Source organism: Hyla sarda, chromosome 11, assembly GCF_029499605.1.
Source record: "Hyla sarda isolate aHylSar1 chromosome 11, aHylSar1.hap1, whole genome shotgun sequence".
NCBI classification, from domain to species: Eukaryota; Metazoa; Chordata; class Amphibia; order Anura; family Hylidae; genus Hyla; species Hyla sarda.
Window position 1 is genome coordinate 78,625,981 of NC_079199.1, and position 20,039 is coordinate 78,646,019.

Consider the following 20,039-nt stretch of genomic DNA (forward strand, 5'->3'; position numbering starts at 1 on the left):
GCATCTATTTTCCCAAACCATGCACTCATACTGTTATTATGTCGCCAAGTAATTAGACTACCTGGCCCAAAAATTATGGATTATAAAAGGATAGCACCATAAGGGAACATTACCGTATTTATCGGGGTGTACAACTTCCAGAGGCCTTGCCCTTGTTGACCCTCCTGTGCATTTGGACTCGCATCTGCCCCTGGCCGACAACCTGGAATTTTTAATTTCGTCTCCGGAGGGCCGGGGTGCCTTGGTGTACCGCCCGCCAATGTTTACCGACTCACTCAATGCTTTTGCTCCCCATCACCAGGGGGTCCGCGTCACCGATCCTGTGCCCATTGACGGCACGCCCTGCCTGTGTACAGGGACCCGTGCCTCCCGCCCCTTATAGCGTCTATGGTTCTCTGCATGTCAAAAGTCAACAGGCATGGAAGCCTTTCAGGGGACCCTTCCAGAGGACCCTTTCTGCGTGTCAAAGGTCTACAGGCATGGAAGCTTCTCAGAGGACTGTTACAAAGGCTTTGCTCAGGGACCGCCCAGCCCGGGTGGGGTACATGAACCAGCCCATTCCCCCTATAAAATACCAAGGGAGAAACTTGAAGAATCGTCCCCAGGGGAGCCCGCTCTAGGCCCTTGCGTACCCTGAGAGAACGGCTGAGTATGGGAGTACAAGGCTGGGTGGTCCCAAGGCGAAAAATCCGGAACGGTCCCCTGACAGGCTTCCATGCCTTGCGTACCCTGAGAGAACAGCTGAGTACGGGCTCCCGTGGGGATGAACCTCCTCGGCGGACCGCCCGCCAATGTTTTCCGACTCGCCCGACGGTTCTGCTCCCGGATGCTGGGGGGTCTGCATCACCAATCCTGTGCCCAAGGATGGCGCGCCCTGTCTGGGTACAGGGACCTGCGCCTCCCGCCCTTATTGCCATCTCTGGTTCTCTACGTGTCAAAGGTCTACAGGCATGGAAGCCTGTCAGGGGACTGTTTCAGAGGCTTCACCCGGGGACCGCCCAGCCCCTGGTCGGGTACATGAACCAGCCCTTTCCCCCTGTAAAATACCAAGGGAGAAACCTCAAGGTTCGTCCCCAGGGGACCCCGCGCTCGGCCCTGGCGTAACCTGAGAGAGCAGCTGAGTACGGGCTCCCCTGTGGATGAATTTTCTCGGCGGACCGCCCGCCGATGTTTGCCGACTCGCCTAATGCTTCTGCTCCCTGACGCTGGGGGGTCCGCATCACTGATCCTGTGCCCATGGACGGCACGCCCTGTCTGGGTACAGGGACCCGCGCCTCCCTCCCTTATGGCCTCTCTGGTTCTCTGCGTGTCAAAGGTCTTCAGGCATGGAAGCCTGCCAGGGGACCGTTCCGGAGGTTTCGCCCGGGGACCACCCAGCCCTGGGCTGGGTACATGAACCAGCCCAATCCCCCTGGAAAATACCAAGGGAGAAACCGGAAGGTTCGTCCCCAGGTTAGCCCACGCTCGGCCCTCGCATACCCTGAGAGAAACGCTGAGTACGGGCTCCCGTGGGGATGAACCTCCTCGGCGGACCGCCCGCCGACGTTTGCCGACTCGCCCGACGGTTCTGCTCCCCGACGCTGGGGGGTCTGCATCACCGATCCTGTGACAAGGATGGCGTGCCCTGTCTGGGTACAGGGACCTGCGCCTCCCGCCCTTATAGCCATTTCTGGTTCTCTACATGTCAACGGTCTATAGGCATGGAAGCCTGTCAGGAGACTGTTTCAAAGGCTTCGCCCGCCCTGCCCTGGGTGGGGTACATGAACCAGCCCTTTCCCCCTGTAAAATACCAAGGGAGAAACCTGAAGGTTCGTCAACAGGAGAACCCGGGCTCGGCCGTGGCGTAACCTGAGAGAGCTGCTGAGTACGGGCTCCCCTGGGGATGAACCTCCTCGGCAGACCGCCCGCCGATGTTTGCCGACTCGTCCGACGCTTCTGCTCCCTGGCACTGGGGGGTCCGCATCACTGATCCTGTGCCCATGGACGGCACGCCCTGTCTGGGTACAGGGACCCGCGCCTCCCTCACTTATAGCCTCTCTGGTTCTCTGCGTGTCAAAGGTCTTCAGGCATGGAAGCCTGTCACCGGACCGTTCCGGAGGTTTCGCCCGGGGACCACCAAGCCCTGGGCTGGGTACATGAACCAGCCCAATCCCCCTGGAAAATACAAAGGGAGAAACCGGAAGGTTCGTCCCCAGGGGAGCCCGCGCTTGTCCCTGGCGTACCCTGAGAGAGTGGCCGAGTACGGGCTCCCCTGGGGACGAACCTCCTTGGCGGACCGCCCACCTATGTATTCTTACTCGCCTGATGCTTCTGCTCCCCGCAACCCTGGGGTCCCTGGGTACAGGGATTGGCGCCTCCCGCCCATATAGCCTTCTCTGGTTCTCTGTGTGTCAAAATTCTACAGGCATGGAAGACCCTTCCAGAGGCCTTGCCCGTGTTCTGTTGACCCTCCTGTGCATTTGGACTCGCATCTGCCCCTGGCCGACAACCTGGAATTTTTAATTTCGCCTCCGGAGGGCCGGGGTGCCTTGGTGGACCGCCTACCAATGTTTGCCGACTCGCCCCACGCTTCTGCTCCCCGTCGCCAGGGGGTCCGCGTCACTGATCCTGTGCCCAAGGACGGCACGCCCTGCCTGTGTACAGGGACCCGTGCCTCCCACCCCTTATAGCGACTTTTGACATGCAGAGAACCAGAGACAACAGGCATTGAAGCCTTTCAGGGGACCCTTCCAGAGGTTTCACCCGGGGACAGCCCTGCCCCGGTTCGGGTACGTGAACCATCCCAATCCCCTTGGAAAATATCAAGGGAGAAACCAGGGGTTCGACCCCAGGGGAGCCCGCGCTCGGCCCTGGCGTACCCTGAGAAAGCAGCCGGACGGCTTGCTCTCCTGCTATTCTGAGGCAGGTGGCCGTTCAAAGGTACCTACTTGCGATGCTGCGATACAGTTTTATGAACGCATACCACTCGGACATGCCCAGCTCGTGGAACTCTGAGCTGGATTCAGCTTTCAAATCCGATCTCATACTGGTTCTCAGTTTTTCAATTATTGTTAGGCATGGAAGTCAGTCAGGGGACCCTTCAGGAGGACTTGCCCAGGTAAGGTTGACCTTCCTGGGCACATGGACCTACACCTCCCCTTGGCCTATAACCAGGAATTTGACATTTTTTATTTCGGGTATTACATGATGAGATTTGTTACATTGTGTCACCCCCGCCCGACGGTTCTGCTCCCGGACGCTGGGGGGTCTGCATCACCGATCCTGTGCCCAAGGATGGCGCGCCCTGTCTGGGTACAGGGACCTGCGCCTCCCGCCCTTATTGCCATCTCTGGTTCTCTACGTGTCAAAGGTCTACAGGCATGGAAGCCTGTCAGGGGACTGTTTCAGAGGCTTCACCCGGGGACCGCCCAGCCCCTGGTCGGGTACATGAACCAGCCCTTTCCCCTGTAAAATACCAAGGGAGAAACCTCAAGGTTCGTCCCCAGGGGACCCCGCGCTCGGCCCTGGCGTACGTAACCTGAGAGAGCAGCTGAGTACGGGCTCCCCTGTGGATGAATTTTCTCGGCGGACCGCCCGCCGATGTTTGCCGACTCGCCCAATGCTTCTGCTCCCTGACGCTGTTGGGTCCGCATCACTGATCCTGTGCCCATGGACGGCACGCCCTGTCTGGGTACAGGGACCCGCGCCTCCCTCCCTTATGGCCTCTCTGGTTCTCTGCGTGTCAAAGGTCTTCAGGCATGGAAGCCTGCCAGGGGACCGTTCCGGAGGTTTCGCCCGGGGACCACCCAGCCCTGGGCTGGGTACATGAACCAGCCCAATCCCCCTGGAAAATACCAAGGGAGAAACCGGAAGGTTCGTCCCCAGGTTAGCCCACGCTCGGCCCTCGCATACCCTGAGAGAACAGCTGAGTACGGGCTCCCGTGGGGATGAACCTCCTCGGCGGACCGCCCGCCGACGTTTGCCGACTCGCCCGACGGTTCTGCTCCCCGACGCTGGGGGGTCTGCATCACCGATCCTGTGACAAGGATGGCGTGCCCTGTCTGGGTACAGGGACCTGCGCCTCCCGCCCTTATAGCCATTTCTGGTTCTCTACATGTCAACGGTCTACAGGCATGGAAGCCTGTCAGGAGACTGTTTCAAAGGCTTCGCCCGCCCTGCCCTGGGTGGGGTACATGAACCAGCCCTTTCCCCCTGTAAAATACCAAGGGAGAAACCTGAAGGTTCGTCAACAGGAGAACCCGGGCTCGGCCGTGGCGTAACCTGAGAGAGCGGCTGAGTACGGGCTCCCCTGGGGATGAACCTCCTCGGCAGACCGCCCGCCGATGTTTGCCGACTCGTCCGACGCTTCTGCTCCCTGACACTGGGGGGTCCGAATCACTGATCCTGTGCCCATGGACGGCACGCCCTGTCTGAGTACAGGGACCCGCGCCTCCCTCACTTATAGCCTCTCTGGTTCTCTGCGTGTCAAAGGTCTTCAGGCATGGAAGCCTGTCACCGGACCGTTCCGGAGGTTTCGCCCGGGGACCACCAAGCCCTGGGCTGGGTACATGAACCAGCCCAATCCCCCTGGAAAATACAAAGGGAGAAACCGGAAGGTTCGTCCCCAGGGGAGCCCGCGCTTGTCCCTGGCGTACCCTGAGAGAGTGGCCGAGTACGGGCTCCCCTGGGGACGAACCTCCTTGGCGGACCGCCCACCTATGTATTCTTACTCGCCTGATGCTTCTGCTCCCCGCAACCCTGGGGTCCCTGGGTACAGGGATTGGCGCCTCCCGCCCATATAGCCTTCTCTGGTTCTCTGTGTGTCAAAATTCTACAGGCATGGAAGACCCTTCCAGAGGCCTTGCCCGTGTTCTGTTGACCCTCCTGTGCATTTGGACTCGCATCTGCCCCTGGCCGACAACCTGGAATTTTTAATTTCGCCTCCGGAGGGCTGGGGTGCCTTGGTGGACCGCCCACCAATGTTTGCCGACTCGCCCCACGCTTCTGCTCCCCGTCGCCAGGGGGTCCGCGTCACCGATCCTGTGCCCAAGGACGGCACGCCCTGCCTGTGTACAGGGACCCGTGCCTCCCACCCCTTATAGCGACTTTTGACATGCAGAGAACCAGAGACAACAGGCATTGAAGCCTTTCAGGGGACCCTTCCAGAGGTTTCACCCGGGGACAGCCCTGCCCCGGTTCGGGTACGTGAACCATCCCAATCCCCTTGGAAAATATCAAGGGAGAAACCAGGGGTTCGACCCCAGGGGAGCCCGCGCTCGGCCCTGGCGTACCCTGAGAAAGCAGCCGGACGGCGTGCTCTCCTGCTATTCTGAGGCAGGTGGCCGTTCAAAGGTACCTACTTGCGATGCTGCGATACAGTTTTATGAACGCATACCACTCGGACATGCCCAGCTCGTGGAACTCTGAGCTGGATTCAGCTTTCAAATCCGATCTCATACTGGTTCTCAGTTTTTCAATTATTGTTAGGCATGGAAGTCAGTCAGGGGACCCTTCAGGAGGACTTGCCCAGGTAAGGTTGACCTTCCTGGGCACATGGACCTACACCTCCCCTTGGCCTATAACCAGGAATTTGACATTTTTTATTTCGGGTATTACATGATGAGATTTGTTACATTGTGTCACCCCAGTTGTAAGGAAGATCCATGAGGAGAAGGTTTGTTACAGTGTGTGTGTCACCCCAGTAATTAGGAGAAAAATCATGAAGAGGAGATTTGTTACAGAGTGTCAACCCAGTAGTAAGGAGATTACATAAGGAGGAGGTTTGTTACAGTGTGTCACCCTAGTAGTAAGGAGATTACACGGGGAGAAGGTTTGTTACAGTGTGTCACCCCAGTAGTAGGAGATTACATGAGGAGGAGGAGGTTTGTTACAGTGTGTTACCCCAGTAGTAAGCTGATTACATGATGAGAAGGTTTGTTACAGTGAGTCACCCCAGTAATAAGTTAATAACATGAGAAGTTTTGTTACAGTGTGTCACCCCAATAGTAAGGAGATTACATGAGTAGGGGGTTTGTTACAGTGTGTCACCCCAGTAGTAAGGTTATTACATAATGAGAAGGTTTGTTACTGTGAGTCACCCCAGTAATAAGTTAATAACATGAGGAGATTTGTTACAGTGTGTCACCCCAGTAGAAAGGAGATTACATGATGAGGAGAAGTTTTGTTACAGTGTGTCACCCCAGTAGTAAGGAGATTACATGAGGAGGGGGTTTGTTACTTTGTGTCACCCCAGTAGTAAGGAGATTACATGAGGAGAGGTTTGTTACAGTGTGTCACCCCGTAGTAAGGAGATTACATGAGGAGGGGGTTTTGTTACAGTGTGTCATCCCAGTAGAAAGGAGATTGCACGAGGAGGTTTGTTACAGTGTTTCACCCCAGTAGTAAGTTAATAACAGGTGGAGGAGGTTTGTTACAGTGTTTCACCCCAGTAATAAGTTATTAACATTAGGAGGTTTGTTACAGTGTGTCACCCTAGTAGTAATAAGATTACATGGGCAGGAGGTTTGTTACTTTGTGTCACCCCAGTAGTAAGGAGATTAAATAAGGAGGTTTGTTACAGTGTGTCACCCCAGTAGTAAGGTGATTACATGAGGAGGGCGTTTGTTACAGTGTGTCACCCCAGTAGTAAGGGAGATTACATGAGGATGAGGTTTGTTACACTGTGTCACCCCAGTAGTTAGGAGAAAAAATGAGGATGAGGTTTGTTACAGTGTGTCACCCAAGTAATAAGGAGATTACATGGGGAGTAGGTTTGTTACTGTGTGTCACCCCAGCAGTAAGTTAATAACATGAAGATTGGGTTTGTTACAGTGGGTCACCCCAGTAGTAAGTTAATAATATAAGAATGGAGTTTGTTACAGTGTGTCACCCCAGTCGTAAGGTGATTACATGACAAGGTTTTTTTTTTTTTAGTTTGTCACCCAGTAGTAAGTTAATAATATGAGGATGGGATTTGTTACAGTGTGTCACACCAGTAGTTAGGAGAAAAAAAATGAGGAGGAGGTTTGTTACAGTGTGTCACCCAAGTAGTAAGGAGATTACATGGGGAGTAGGTTTGTTACTGTGTGTAACCCCAGTAGTAAGTTAATAACATGAAGATGGGGTTTGTTTCAGTGGGTCAACCCAGTAGAAATGAGATTACATGAGGGGAAGTTTTGTTATAGTGTGTCACCCCAGTAGTAAAGAGATTACTTGATGAGGAGGTTTGTTACAGTGTGTCACCCCAGTAATAAGTTAATAACGTGAGGAGGTTTGTTACAGTGTGTCATCCCAGTAGAAAGGAGATTGCACGAGGAGAAGGTTTGTTACAGTGTGTCACCCCAGTAGTAAGTTAATAACATGTGGAGGAGGTTTGTTACAGTGTGTCACCCCAGTAGTAAGGAGATTACATGATGAGAAGGTTTGTTACAGTGTGTCACCCCAGTAATAAGTTATTAACATTAGGAGGTTTGTTACAGTGTGTCAACCCAGTCGTAAGGTGATTAGATGACAAGGTTTTTTTTTTTTTTTTTTTACAGTTTGTCACCCCAGTAGTAAGTTAATAACATGAAAATGGGGTTTGTTTCAGTGGGTCACCCCAGTAGAAACGAGATTACATGAGGGGAAGTTTTGTTACAGTGTGTCACCCCAGTAGTAAAAAGATTACATGATGAGGAGGTTTGTTACAGTGTGTCACCCCAGTAATAAGTTAATAACATGATGAGGTTTGTTACAGTGTGTCACTCCAGTAGAAAGGAGATTACATGGGCAGGAGGTTTGTTACTTTGTGTCACCCCAGTAGTAAGGAGATTAAATAAGGAGGTTTGTTACAGTGTGTCACCCCAGTAGTAAGGAGATTACATGAGGAGGGGGTTTGTTACTTTGTGTCACCCCAGTAGTAAGGAGATTACATGAGGAGAGGTTTGTTACAGTGTGTCACCCCGTAGTAAGGAGTTTACATGAGGAGGGGTTTTGTTACAGTGTGTCATCCCAGTAGAAAGGAGATTGCACGAGGAGAAGGTTTGTTACAGTGTTTCACCCCAGTAGTAAGTTAATAACATGTGGAGGAGGTTTGTTACAGTGTTTCACCCCAGTAATAAGTTATTAACATTAGGAGGTTTGTTACAGTGTGTCACCCTAGTAGTAATAAGATTACATGGGCAGGAGGTTTGTTACTTTGTGTCACCCCAGTAGTAAGGAGATTAAATAAGGAGGTTTGTTACAGTGTGTCACCCCAGTAGTAAGGAGATTACATGTGGAGGGGGTTTGTTACTTTGTGTCACCCCAGTAGTAAGGAGATTACATGAGGAGAGGTTTGTTACAGTGTGTCACCCCGTAGTAAGGAGTTTACATGAGGAGGGGGTTTGTTACAGTGTGTCACCCCAGTAGAAAGTTAATAAAATGAGGATAAGGTTGGTTATAGTGTGTCACCCCGGTAGTATGGATATGACATGAGGATGAGGTTTGTTACAGTGTGTCACCCCAGTAGTAAGGAGATTACATAAGGAGAAGGTTTATTACAGTGTATCACCCCAGTAGTAAGGAGATTACATGAGGAGGGTGTTTGTTACAGTGTGTCACCCAAGTAGTAAGGAGATTACATGGGGAGTAGGTTTGTTACTGTGTGTCACCCCAGTAGTAAGTTAATAACATGAAGATGGGGTTTGTTACAGTGGGTCCACCCAGTAGAAACGAGATTACATGAGGAGAAGTTTTGTTACAGTGTGTCACCCCAGTAATACGTTAATAACATGAGGAGGTTTGTTACAGTGTGTCACCCAAGTAGAAAGGAGATTACATGAGGAGAAGTTTTGTTACAGTATGTCACCCCAGTAGAAAGGAGAATACATGAGGAAAAGGTTTGTTACAGTGTGTCACCCTAGTAGTAAGTTAATAACATGTGGAGGAGGTTTGTTACAGTGTATCACCCCAGTAGTAATAAGATTACATGTGGAGGAGGTTTGTTACAGTGTGTCACCCTAGTAGTAATAAGATTACATGGGCAGGAGGTTTGTTACTTTGTGTCACCCCAGTAGTAAGGAGATTAAATAAGGAGGTTTGTTACAGTTTGTCACCCCAGTAGTAAGGTGATTACATGAGGAGGGCGTTTGTTACAGTGTGTCACCCCAGTTGTAAGGGAGATTACATGAGGATGAGGTTTGTTACAGTGTGTCACCCCAGTAGTTAGGAGAAAAAATGAGGAGGAGGTTTGTTACAGTGTGTCACCCAAGTAGTAAGGAGATTACATGGGGAGTAGGTTTGTTCCTGTGTGTCACCCCAGTAGTAAGTTAATAACATGAAGATTGGGTTTGTTACAGTGGGTCACCCCAGTAGTAAGTTAAAAATATAAGAATGGGGTTTGTTACAGTGTGTCACCCCAGTCGTAAGGTGATTACATGACAAGGTTTTTTTTTTTTTTTTTTTACAGTTTGTCACCCAGTAGTAAGTTAATAATATGAGGATGGGGTTTGTTACAGTGTGTCACCCCAGTAGTTAGGAGAAAAAAAATGAGGAGGAGGTTTGTTACAGTGTGTCACCCAAGTAGTAAGGAGATTACATGGGGAGTAGGTTTGTTACTGTGTGTCACCCCAGTAGTAAGTTAATAACATGAAGATGGGGTTTGTTTCAGTGGTTCACCCCAGTAGAAACGAGATTACATGAGGGGAAGTTTTGTTACAGTGTGTCACCCCAGTAGTAAAGAGATTACTTGATGAGGAGGTTTGTTACAGTGTGTCACCCCAGTAATAAATTAATAACGTGAGGAGGTTTGTTACAGTGTGTCACCCCAGTAGAAAGTAGATTACATTAGGGGAAGTTTTGTTACAGTGTGTCATCCCAGTAGAAAGGAGATTGCACGAGGAGAAGGTTTGTTACAGTGTGGCACCCCAGTAGTAAGTTAATAACATGTGGAGGAGGTTTGTTACAGTGTGTCACCCCAGTAGTAAGGAGATTACATGATGAGAAGGTTTGTTACAGTGTGTCACCCCAGTAATAAGTTATTAACATTAGGAGGTTTGTTACAGTGTGCCACCCCAGTCGTAAGGTGATTACATGACAAGGTTTTTTTTTTTTTTTTTTACAGTTTGTCACCCAGTAGTAAGTTAATAATATGAGGATGGGGTTTGTTACAGTGTGTCACCCCAGTAGTTAGGAGAAAAAAATAAGGAGGAGGTTTGTTACAGTGTGTCACCCAAGTAGTAAGGAGATTACATGGGGAGTAGGTTTGTTATTGTGTGTCACCCCAGTAGTAAGTTAATAACATGAAAATGGGGTTTGTTTCAGTGGGTCACCTCAGTAGAAACGAGATTACATGAGGGGAAGTTTTGTTACAGTGTGTCACCCCAGTAGTAAAGAGATTACATGATGAGGAGGTTTGTTACAGTGTGTCACCCCAGTAATAAGTTAATAACATGATGAGGTTTGTTACAGTGTGTCACTCCAGTAGAAAGGAGATTACATGGGCAGGAGGTTTGTTACTTTGTGTCACCCCAGTAGTAAGGAGATTAAATAAGGAGGTTTGTTACAGTGTGTCACCCCAGTAGTAAGGAGATTACATGAGGAGGGGGTTTGTTACTTTGTGTCACCCCAGTAGTAAGGAGATTACATGAGGAGAGGTTTGTTACAGTGTGTCACCCCGTATTAAGGAGTTTACATGAGGAGGGGTTTTGTTACAGTGTGTCATCCCAGTAGAAAGGAGATTGCACGAGGAGAAGGTTTGTTACAGTGTTTCACCCCAGTAGTAAGTTAATAACATGTGGAGGAGGTTTGTTACAGTGTTTCACCCCAGTAATAAGTTATTAACATTAGGAGGTTTGTTACAGTGTGTCACCCTAGTAGTAATAAGATTACATGGGCAGGAGGTTTGTTACTTTGTGTCACCCCAGTAGTAAGGAGATTAAATAAGGAGGTTTGTTACAGTGTGTCACCCCAGTAGTAAGGAGATTACATGTGGAGGGGGTTTGTTACTTTGTGTCACCCCAGTAGTAAGGAGATTACATGAGGAGAGGTTTGTTACAGTGTGTCACCCCGTAGTAAGGAGTTTACATGAGGAGGGGGTTTGTTACAGTGTGTCACCCCAGTAGAAAGTTAATAAAATGAGGATAAGGTTGGTTATAGTGTGTCACCCCGGTAGTATGGATATGACATGAGGATGAGATTTGTTACAGTGTGTCACCCCAGTAGTAAGGAGATTACATAAGGAGAAGGTTTATTACAGTGTATCACCCCAGTAGTAAGGAGATTACATGAGGAGGGTGTTTGTTACAGTGTGTCACCCAAGTAGTAAGGAGATTACATGGGGAGTAGGTTTGTTACTGTGTGTCACCCCAGTAGTAAGTTAATAACATGAAGATGGGGTTTGTTACAGTGGGTCCACCCAGTAGAAACGAGATTACATGAGGAGAAGTTTTGTTACAGTGTGTCACCCCAGTAATACGTTAATAACATGAGGAGGTTTGTTACAGTGTGTCACCCAAGTAGAAAGGAGATTACATGAGGAGAAGTTTTGTTACAGTATGTCACCCCAGTAGAAAGGAGAATACATGAGGAAAAGGTTTGTTACAGTGTGTCACCCTAGTAGTAAGTTAATAACATGTGGAGGAGGTTTGTTACAGTGTATCACCCCAGTAGTAATAAGATTACATGTGGAGGAGGTTTGTTACAGTGTGTCACCCTAGTAGTAATAAGATTACATGGGCAGGAGGTTTGTTACTTTGTGTCACCCCAGTAGTAAGGAGATTAAATAAGGAGGTTTGTTACAGTTTGTCACCCCAGTAGTAAGGTGATTACATGAGGAGGGCGTTTGTTACAGTGTGTCACCCCAGTTGTAAGGGAGATTACATGAGGATGAGGTTTGTTACAGTGTGTCACCCCAGTAGTTAGGAGAAAAAATGAGGAGGAGGTTTGTTACAGTGTGTCACCCAAGTAGTAAGGAGATTACATGGGGAGTAGGTTTGTTCCTGTGTGTCACCCCAGTAGTAAGTTAATAACATGAAGATTGGGTTTGTTACAGTGGGTCACCCCAGTAGTAAGTTAAAAATATAAGAATGGGGTTTGTTACAGTGTGTCACCCCAGTCGTAAGGTGATTACATGACAAGGTTTTTTTTTTTTTTTTTTTACAGTTTGTCACCCAGTAGTAAGTTAATAATATGAGGATGGGGTTTGTTACAGTGTGTCACCCCAGTAGTTAGGAGAAAAAAAATGAGGAGGAGGTTTGTTACAGTGTGTCACCCAAGTAGTAAGGAGATTACATGGGGAGTAGGTTTGTTACTGTGTGTCACCCCAGTAGTAAGTTAATAACATGAAGATGGGGTTTGTTTCAGTGGTTCACCCCAGTAGAAACGAGATTACATGAGGGGAAGTTTTGTTACAGTGTGTCACCCCAGTAGTAAAGAGATTACTTGATGAGGAGGTTTGTTACAGTGTGTCACCCCAGTAATAAATTAATAACGTGAGGAGGTTTGTTACAGTGTGTCACCCCAGTAGAAAGTAGATTACATTAGGGGAAGTTTTGTTACAGTGTGTCATCCCAGTAGAAAGGAGATTGCACGAGGAGAAGGTTTGTTACAGTGTGGCACCCCAGTAGTAAGTTAATAACATGTGGAGGAGGTTTGTTACAGTGTGTCACCCCAGTAGTAAGGAGATTACATGATGAGAAGGTTTGTTACAGTGTGTCACCCCAGTAATAAGTTATTAACATTAGGAGGTTTGTTACAGTGTGCCACCCCAGTCGTAAGGTGATTACATGACAAGGTTTTTTTTTTTTTTTTTTACAGTTTGTCACCCAGTAGTAAGTTAATAATATGAGGATGGGGTTTGTTACAGTGTGTCACCCCAGTAGTTAGGAGAAAAAAATAAGGAGGAGGTTTGTTACAGTGTGTCACCCAAGTAGTAAGGAGATTACATGGGGAGTAGGTTTGTTATTGTGTGTCACCCCAGTAGTAAGTTAATAACATGAAAATGGGGTTTGTTTCAGTGGGTCACCTCAGTAGAAACGAGATTACATGAGGGGAAGTTTTGTTACAGTGTGTCACCCCAGTAGTAAAGAGATTACATGATGAGGAGGTTTGTTACAGTGTGTCACCCCAGTAATAAGTTAATAACATGATGAGGTTTGTTACAGTGTGTCACTCCAGTAGAAAGGAGATTACATGGGCAGGAGGTTTGTTACTTTGTGTCACCCCAGTAGTAAGGAGATTAAATAAGGAGGTTTGTTACAGTGTGTCACCCCAGTAGTAAGGAGATTACATGAGGAGGGGGTTTGTTACTTTGTGTCACCCCAGTAGTAAGGAGATTACATGAGGAGAGGTTTGTTACAGTGTGTCACCCCGTATTAAGGAGTTTACATGAGGAGGGGTTTTGTTACAGTGTGTCATCCCAGTAGAAAGGAGATTGCACGAGGAGAAGGTTTGTTACAGTGTTTCACCCCAGTAGTAAGTTAATAACATGTGGAGGAGGTTTGTTACAGTGTTTCACCCCAGTAATAAGTTATTAACATTAGGAGGTTTGTTACAGTGTGTCACCCTAGTAGTAATAAGATTACATGGGCAGGAGGTTTGTTACTTTGTGTCACCCCAGTAGTAAGGAGATTAAATAAGGAGGTTTGTTACAGTGTGTCACCCCAGTAGTAAGGAGATTACATGTGGAGGGGGTTTGTTACTTTGTGTCACCCCAGTAGTAAGGAGATTACATGAGGAGAGGTTTGTTACAGTGTGTCACCCCGTAGTAAGGAGTTTACATGAGGAGGGGGTTTGTTACAGTGTGTCACCCCAGTAGAAAGTTAATAAAATGAGGATAAGGTTGGTTATAGTGTGTCACCCCGGTAGTATGGATATGACATGAGGATGAGATTTGTTACAGTGTGTCACCCCAGTAGTAAGGAGATTACATAAGGAGAAGGTTTATTACAGTGTATCACCCCAGTAGTAAGGAGATTACATGAGGAGGGTGTTTGTTACAGTGTGTCACCCAAGTAGTAAGGAGATTACATGGGGAGTAGGTTTGTTACTGTGTGTCACCCCAGTAGTAAGTTAATAACATGAAGATGGGGTTTGTTACAGTGGGTCCACCCAGTAGAAACGAGATTACATGAGGAGAAGTTTTGTTACAGTGTGTCACCCCAGTAATACGTTAATAACATGAGGAGGTTTGTTACAGTGTGTCACCCAAGTAGAAAGGAGATTACATGAGGAGAAGTTTTGTTACAGTATGTCACCCCAGTAGAAAGGAGAATACATGAGGAAAAGGTTTGTTACAGTGTGTCACCCTAGTAGTAAGTTAATAACATGTGGAGGAGGTTTGTTACAGTGTATCACCCCAGTAGTAATAAGATTACATGTGGAGGAGGTTTGTTACAGTGTGTCACCCTAGTAGTAATAAGATTACATGTGCAGGAGGTTTGTTACTTTGTGTCACCCCAGTAGTAAGGAGATTAAATAAGGAGGTTTGTTACAGTTTGTCACCCCAGTAGTAAGGTGATTACATGAGGAGGGCGTTTTGTTACAGTGTGTCACCCCAGTTGTAAGGGAGATTACATGAGGATGAGGTTTGTTACAGTGTGTCACCCCAGTAGTTAGGAGAAAAAATGAGGAGGAGGTTTGTTACAGTGTGTCACCCAAGTAGTAAGGAGATTACATGGGGAGTAGGTTTGTTCCTGTGTGTCACCCCAGTAGTAAGTTAATAACATGAAGATTGGGTTTGTTACAGTGGGTCACCCCAGTAGTAAGTTAAAAATATAAGAATGGGGTTTGTTACAGTGTGTCACCCCAGTCGTAAGGTGATTACATGACAAGGTTTTTTTTTTTTTTTTTTACAGTTTGTCACCCAGTAGTAAGTTAATAATATGAGGATGGGGTTTGTTACAGTGTGTCACCCCAGTAGTTAGGAGAAAAAAAATTGAGGAGGAGGTTTGTTACAGTGTGTCACCCAAGTAGTAAGGAGATTACATGGGGAGTAGGTTTGTTACTGTGTGTCACCCCAGTAGTAAGTTAATAACATGAAGATGGGGTTTGTTTCAGTGGTTCACCCCAGTAGAAACGAGATTACATGAGGGGAAGTTTTGTTACAGTGTGTCACCCCAGTAGTAAAGAGATTACTTGATGAGGAGGTTTGTTACAGTGTGTCACCCCAGTAATAAGTTAATAACGTGAGGAGGTTTGTTACAGTGTGTCACCCCAGTAGAAAGTAGATTACATGAGGGGAAGTTTTGTTACAGTGTGTCATCCCAGTAGAAAGGAGATTGCACGAGGAGAAGGTTTGTTACAGTGTGTCACCCCAGTAGTAAGTTAATAACATGTGGAGGAGGTTTGTTACAGTGTGTCACCCCAGTAGTAAGGAGATTACATGATGAGAAGGTTTGTTACAGTGTGTCACCCCAGTAATAAGTTATTAACATTAGGAGGTTTGTTACAGTGTGCCACCCCAGTCGTAAGGTGATTACATGACAAGGTTTTTTTGTTTTTTTTTTACAGTTTGTCACCCAGTAGTAAGTTAATAATATGAGGATGGGGTTTGTTACAGTGTGTCACCCCAGTAGTTAGGAGAAAAAAATAAGGAGGAGGTTTGTTACAGTGTGTCACCCAAGTAGTAAGGAGATTACATGGGGAGTAGGTTTGTTATTGTGTGTCACCCCAGTAGTAAGTTAATAACATGAAAATGGGGTTTGTTTCAGTGGGTCACCCCAGTAGAAACGAGATTACATGAGGGGAAGTTTTGTTACAGTGTGTCACCCCAGTAGTAAAGAGATTACATGATGAGGAGGTTTGTTACAGTGTGTCACCCCAGTAATAAGTTAATAACATGATGAGGTTTGTTACAGTGTGTCACTCCAGTAGAAAGGAGATTACATGGGCAGGAGGTTTGTTACTTTGTGTCACCCCAGTAGTAAGGAGATTAAATAAGGAGGTTTGTTACAGTGTGTCACCCCAGTAGTAAGGAGATTACATGAGGAGGGGGTTTGTTACTTTGTGTCACCCCAGTAGTAAGGAGATTACATGAGGAGAGGTTTGTTACAGTGTGTCACCCCGTAGTAAGGAGTTTACATGAGGAGGGGTTTTGTTACAGTGTGTCATCCCAGTAGAAAGGAGATTGCACGAGGAGAAGGTTTGTTACAGTGTTTCACCCCAGTAGTAAGTTAATAACATGTGGAGGAGGTTTGTTACAGTGTTTCACCCCAGTAATAAGTTATTAACATTAGGAGGTTTGTTACAGTGTGTCACCCTAGTAGTAATAAGATTACATGGGCAGGAGGTTTGTTACTTTGTGTCACCCCAGTAGTAAGGAGATTAAATAAGGAGGTTTGTTACAGTGTGTCACCCCAGTAGTAAGGAGATTACATGTGGAGGGGGTTTGTTACTTTGTGTCACCCCAGTAGTAAGGAGATTACATGAGGAGAGGTTTGTTACAGTGTGTCACCCCGTAGTAAGGAGTTTACATGAGGAGGGGGTTTGTTACAGTGTGTCACCCCAGTAGAAAGTTAATAAAATGAGGATAAGGTTGGTTATAGTGTGTCACCCCGGTAGTATGGATATGACATGAGGATGAGGTTTGTTACAGTGTGTCACCCCAGTAGTAAGGAGATTACATAAGGAGAAGGTTTATTACAGTGTATCACCCCAGTAGTAAGGAGATTACATGAGGAGGGTGTTTGTTACAGTGTGTCACCCAAGTAGTAAGGAGATTACATGGGGAGTAGGTTTGTTACTGTGTGTCACCCCAGTAGTAAGTTAATAACATGAAGATGGGGTTTGTTACAGTGGGTCCACCCAGTAGAAACGAGATTACATGGGGAGAAGTTTTGTTACAGTGTGTCACCCCAGTAATACGTTAATAACATGAGGAGGTTTGTTACAGTGTGTCACCCAAGTAGAAAGGAGATTACATGAGGAGAAGTTTTGTTACAGTATGTCACCCCAGTAGAAAGGAGAATACATGAGGAAAAGGTTTGTTACAGTGTGTCACCCTAGTAGTAAGTTAATAACATGTGGAGGAGGTTTGTTACAGTGTATCGCCCCAGTAGTAATAAGATTACATGTGGAGGAGGTTTGTTACAGTGTGTCACCCTAGTAGTAATAAGATTACATGGGCAGGAGGTTTGTTACTTTGTGTCACCCCAGTAGTAAGGAGATTAAATAAGGAGGTTTGTTACAGTTTGTCACCCCAGTAGTAAGGTGATTACATGAGGAGGGCGTTTGTTACAGTGTGTCACCCCAGTTGTAAGGGAGATTACATGAGGATGAGGTTTGTTACAGTGTGTCACCCCAGTAGTTAGGAGAAAAAATGAGGAAGAGGTTTGTTACAGTGTGTCACCCAAGTAGTAAGGAGATTACATGGGGAGTAGGTTTGTTCCTGTGTGTCACCCCAGTAGTAAGTTAATAACATGAAGATTGGGTTTGTTACAGTGGGTCACCCCAGTAGTAAGTTAAAAATATAAGAATGGGGTTTGTTACAGTGTGTCACCCCAGTCGTAAGGTGATTACATGACAAGGTTTTTTTTTTTTTTTTTTACAGTTTGTCACCCAGTAGTAAGTTAATAATATGAGGATGGGGTTTGTTACAGTGTGTCACCCCAGTAGTTAGGAGAAAAAAAATGAGGAGGAGGTTTGTTACAGTGTGTCACCCAAGTAGTAAGGAGATTACATGGGGAGTAGGTTTGTTACTGTGTGTCACCCCAGTAGTAAGTTAATAACATGAAGATGGGGTTTGTTTCAGTGGTTCACCCCAGTAGAAACGAGATTACATGAGGGGAAGTTTTGTTACAGTGTGTCACCCCAGTAGTAAAGAGATTACTTGATGAGGAGGTTTGTTACAGTGTGTCACCCCAGTAATAAGTTAATAACGTGAGGAGGTTTGTTACAGTGTGTCACCCCAGTAGAAAGTAGATTACATGAGGGGAAGTTTTGTTACAGTGTGTCATCCCAGTAGAAAGGAGATTGCACGAGGAGAAGGTTTGTTACAGTGTGTCACCCCAGTAGTAAGTTAATAACATGTGGAGGAGGTTTGTTACAGTGTGTCACCCCAGTAGTAAGGAGATTACTTGATGAGGAGGTTTGTTACAGTGTGTCACCCCAGTAATAAGTTAATAACGTGAGGAGGTTTGTTACAGTGTGTCACCCCAGTAGAAAGTAGATTACATGAGGGGAAGTTTTGTTACAGTATGTCACCCCAGTAGAAAGGAGAATACATGAGGAAAAGGTTTGTTACAGTGTGTCACCCTAGTAGTAAGTTAATAACATGTGGAGGAGGTTTGTTACAGTGTATCACCCCAGTAGTAATAAGATTACATGTGGAGGAGGTTTGTTACAGTGTGTCACCCTAGTAGTAATAAGATTACATGGGCAGGAGGTTTGTTACTTTGTGTCACCCCAGTAGTAAGGAGATTAAATAAGGAGGTTTGTTACAGTTTGTCACCCCAGTAGTAAGGTGATTACATGAGGAGGGCGTTTGTTACAGTGTGTCACCCCAGTTGTAAGGGAGATTACATGAGGATGAGGTTTGTTACAGTGTGTCACCCCAGTAGTTAGGAGAAAAAATGAGGAGGAGGTTTGTTACAGTGTGTCACCCAAGTAGTAAGGAGATTACATGGGGAGTAGGTTTGTTCCTGTGTGTCACCCCAGTAGTAAGTTAATAACATGAAGATTGGGTTTGTTACAGTGGGTCACCCCAGTAGTAAGTTAAAAATATAAGAATGGGGTTTGTTACAGTGTGTCACCCCAGTCGTAAGGTGATTACATGACAAGGTTTTTTTTTTTTTTTTTTACAGTTTGTCACCCAGTAGTAAGTTAATAATATGAGGATGGGGTTTGTTACAGTGTGTCACCCCAGTAGTTAGGAGAAAAAAAATGAGGAGGAGGTTTGTTACAGTGTGTCACCCAAGTAGTAAGGAGATTACATGGGGAGTAGGTTTGTTACTGTGTGTCACCCCAGTAGTAAGTTAATAACATGAAGATGGGGTTTGTTTCAGTGGTTCACCCCAGTAGAAACGAGATTACATGAGGGGAAGTTTTGTTACAGTGTGTCACCCCAGTAGTAAAGAGATTACTTGATGAGGAGGTTTGTTACAGTGTGTCACCCCAGTAATAAGTTAATAACGTGAGGAGGTTTGTTACAGTGTGTCACCCCAGTAGAAAGTAGATTACATGAGGGGAAGTTTTGTTACAGTGTGTCATCCCAGTAGAAAGGAGATTGCACGAGGAGAAGGTTTGTTACAGTGTGTCACCCCAGTAGTAAGTTAATAACATGTGGAGGAGGTTTGTTACAGTGTGTCACCCCAGTAGTAAGGAGATTACATGATGAGAAGGTTTGTTACAATGTGTCACCCCAGTAATAAGTTATTAACATTAGGAGGTTTGTTACAGTGTGCCACCCCAGTCGTAAGGTGATTACATGACAAGGTTTTTTTTTTTTTTTTTTACAGTTTGTCACCCAGTAGTAAGTTAATAATATGAGGATGGGGTTTGTTACAGTGTGTCACCCCAGTAGTTAGGAGAAAAAAATAAGGAGGAGGTTTGTTACAGTGTGTCACCCAAGTAGTAAGGAGATTACATGGGGAGTAGGTTTGTTATTGTGTGTCACCCCAGTAGTAAGTTAATAACATGAAAATGGGGTTTGTTTCAGTGGGTCACCCCAGTAGAAACGAGATTACATGAGGGGAAGTTTTGTTACAGTGTGTCACCCCAGTAGTAAAGAGATTACATGATGAGGAGGTTTGTTACAGTGTGTCACCCCAGTAATAAGTTAATAACATGATGAGGTTTGTTACAGTGTGTCACTCCAGTAGAAAGGAGATTACATGGGCAGGAGGTTTGTTACTTTGTGTCACCCCAGTAGTAAGGAGATTAAATAAGGAGGTTTGTTACAGTGTGTCACCCCAGTAGTAAGGAGATTACATGAGGAGGGGGTTTGTTACTTTGTGTCACCCCAGTAGTAAGGAGATTACATGAGGAGAGGTTTGTTACAGTGTGTCACCCCGTAGTAAGGAGTTTACATGAGGAGGGGTTTTGTTACAGTGTGTCATCCCAGTAGAAAGGAGATTGCACGAGGAGAAGGTTTGTTACAGTGTTTC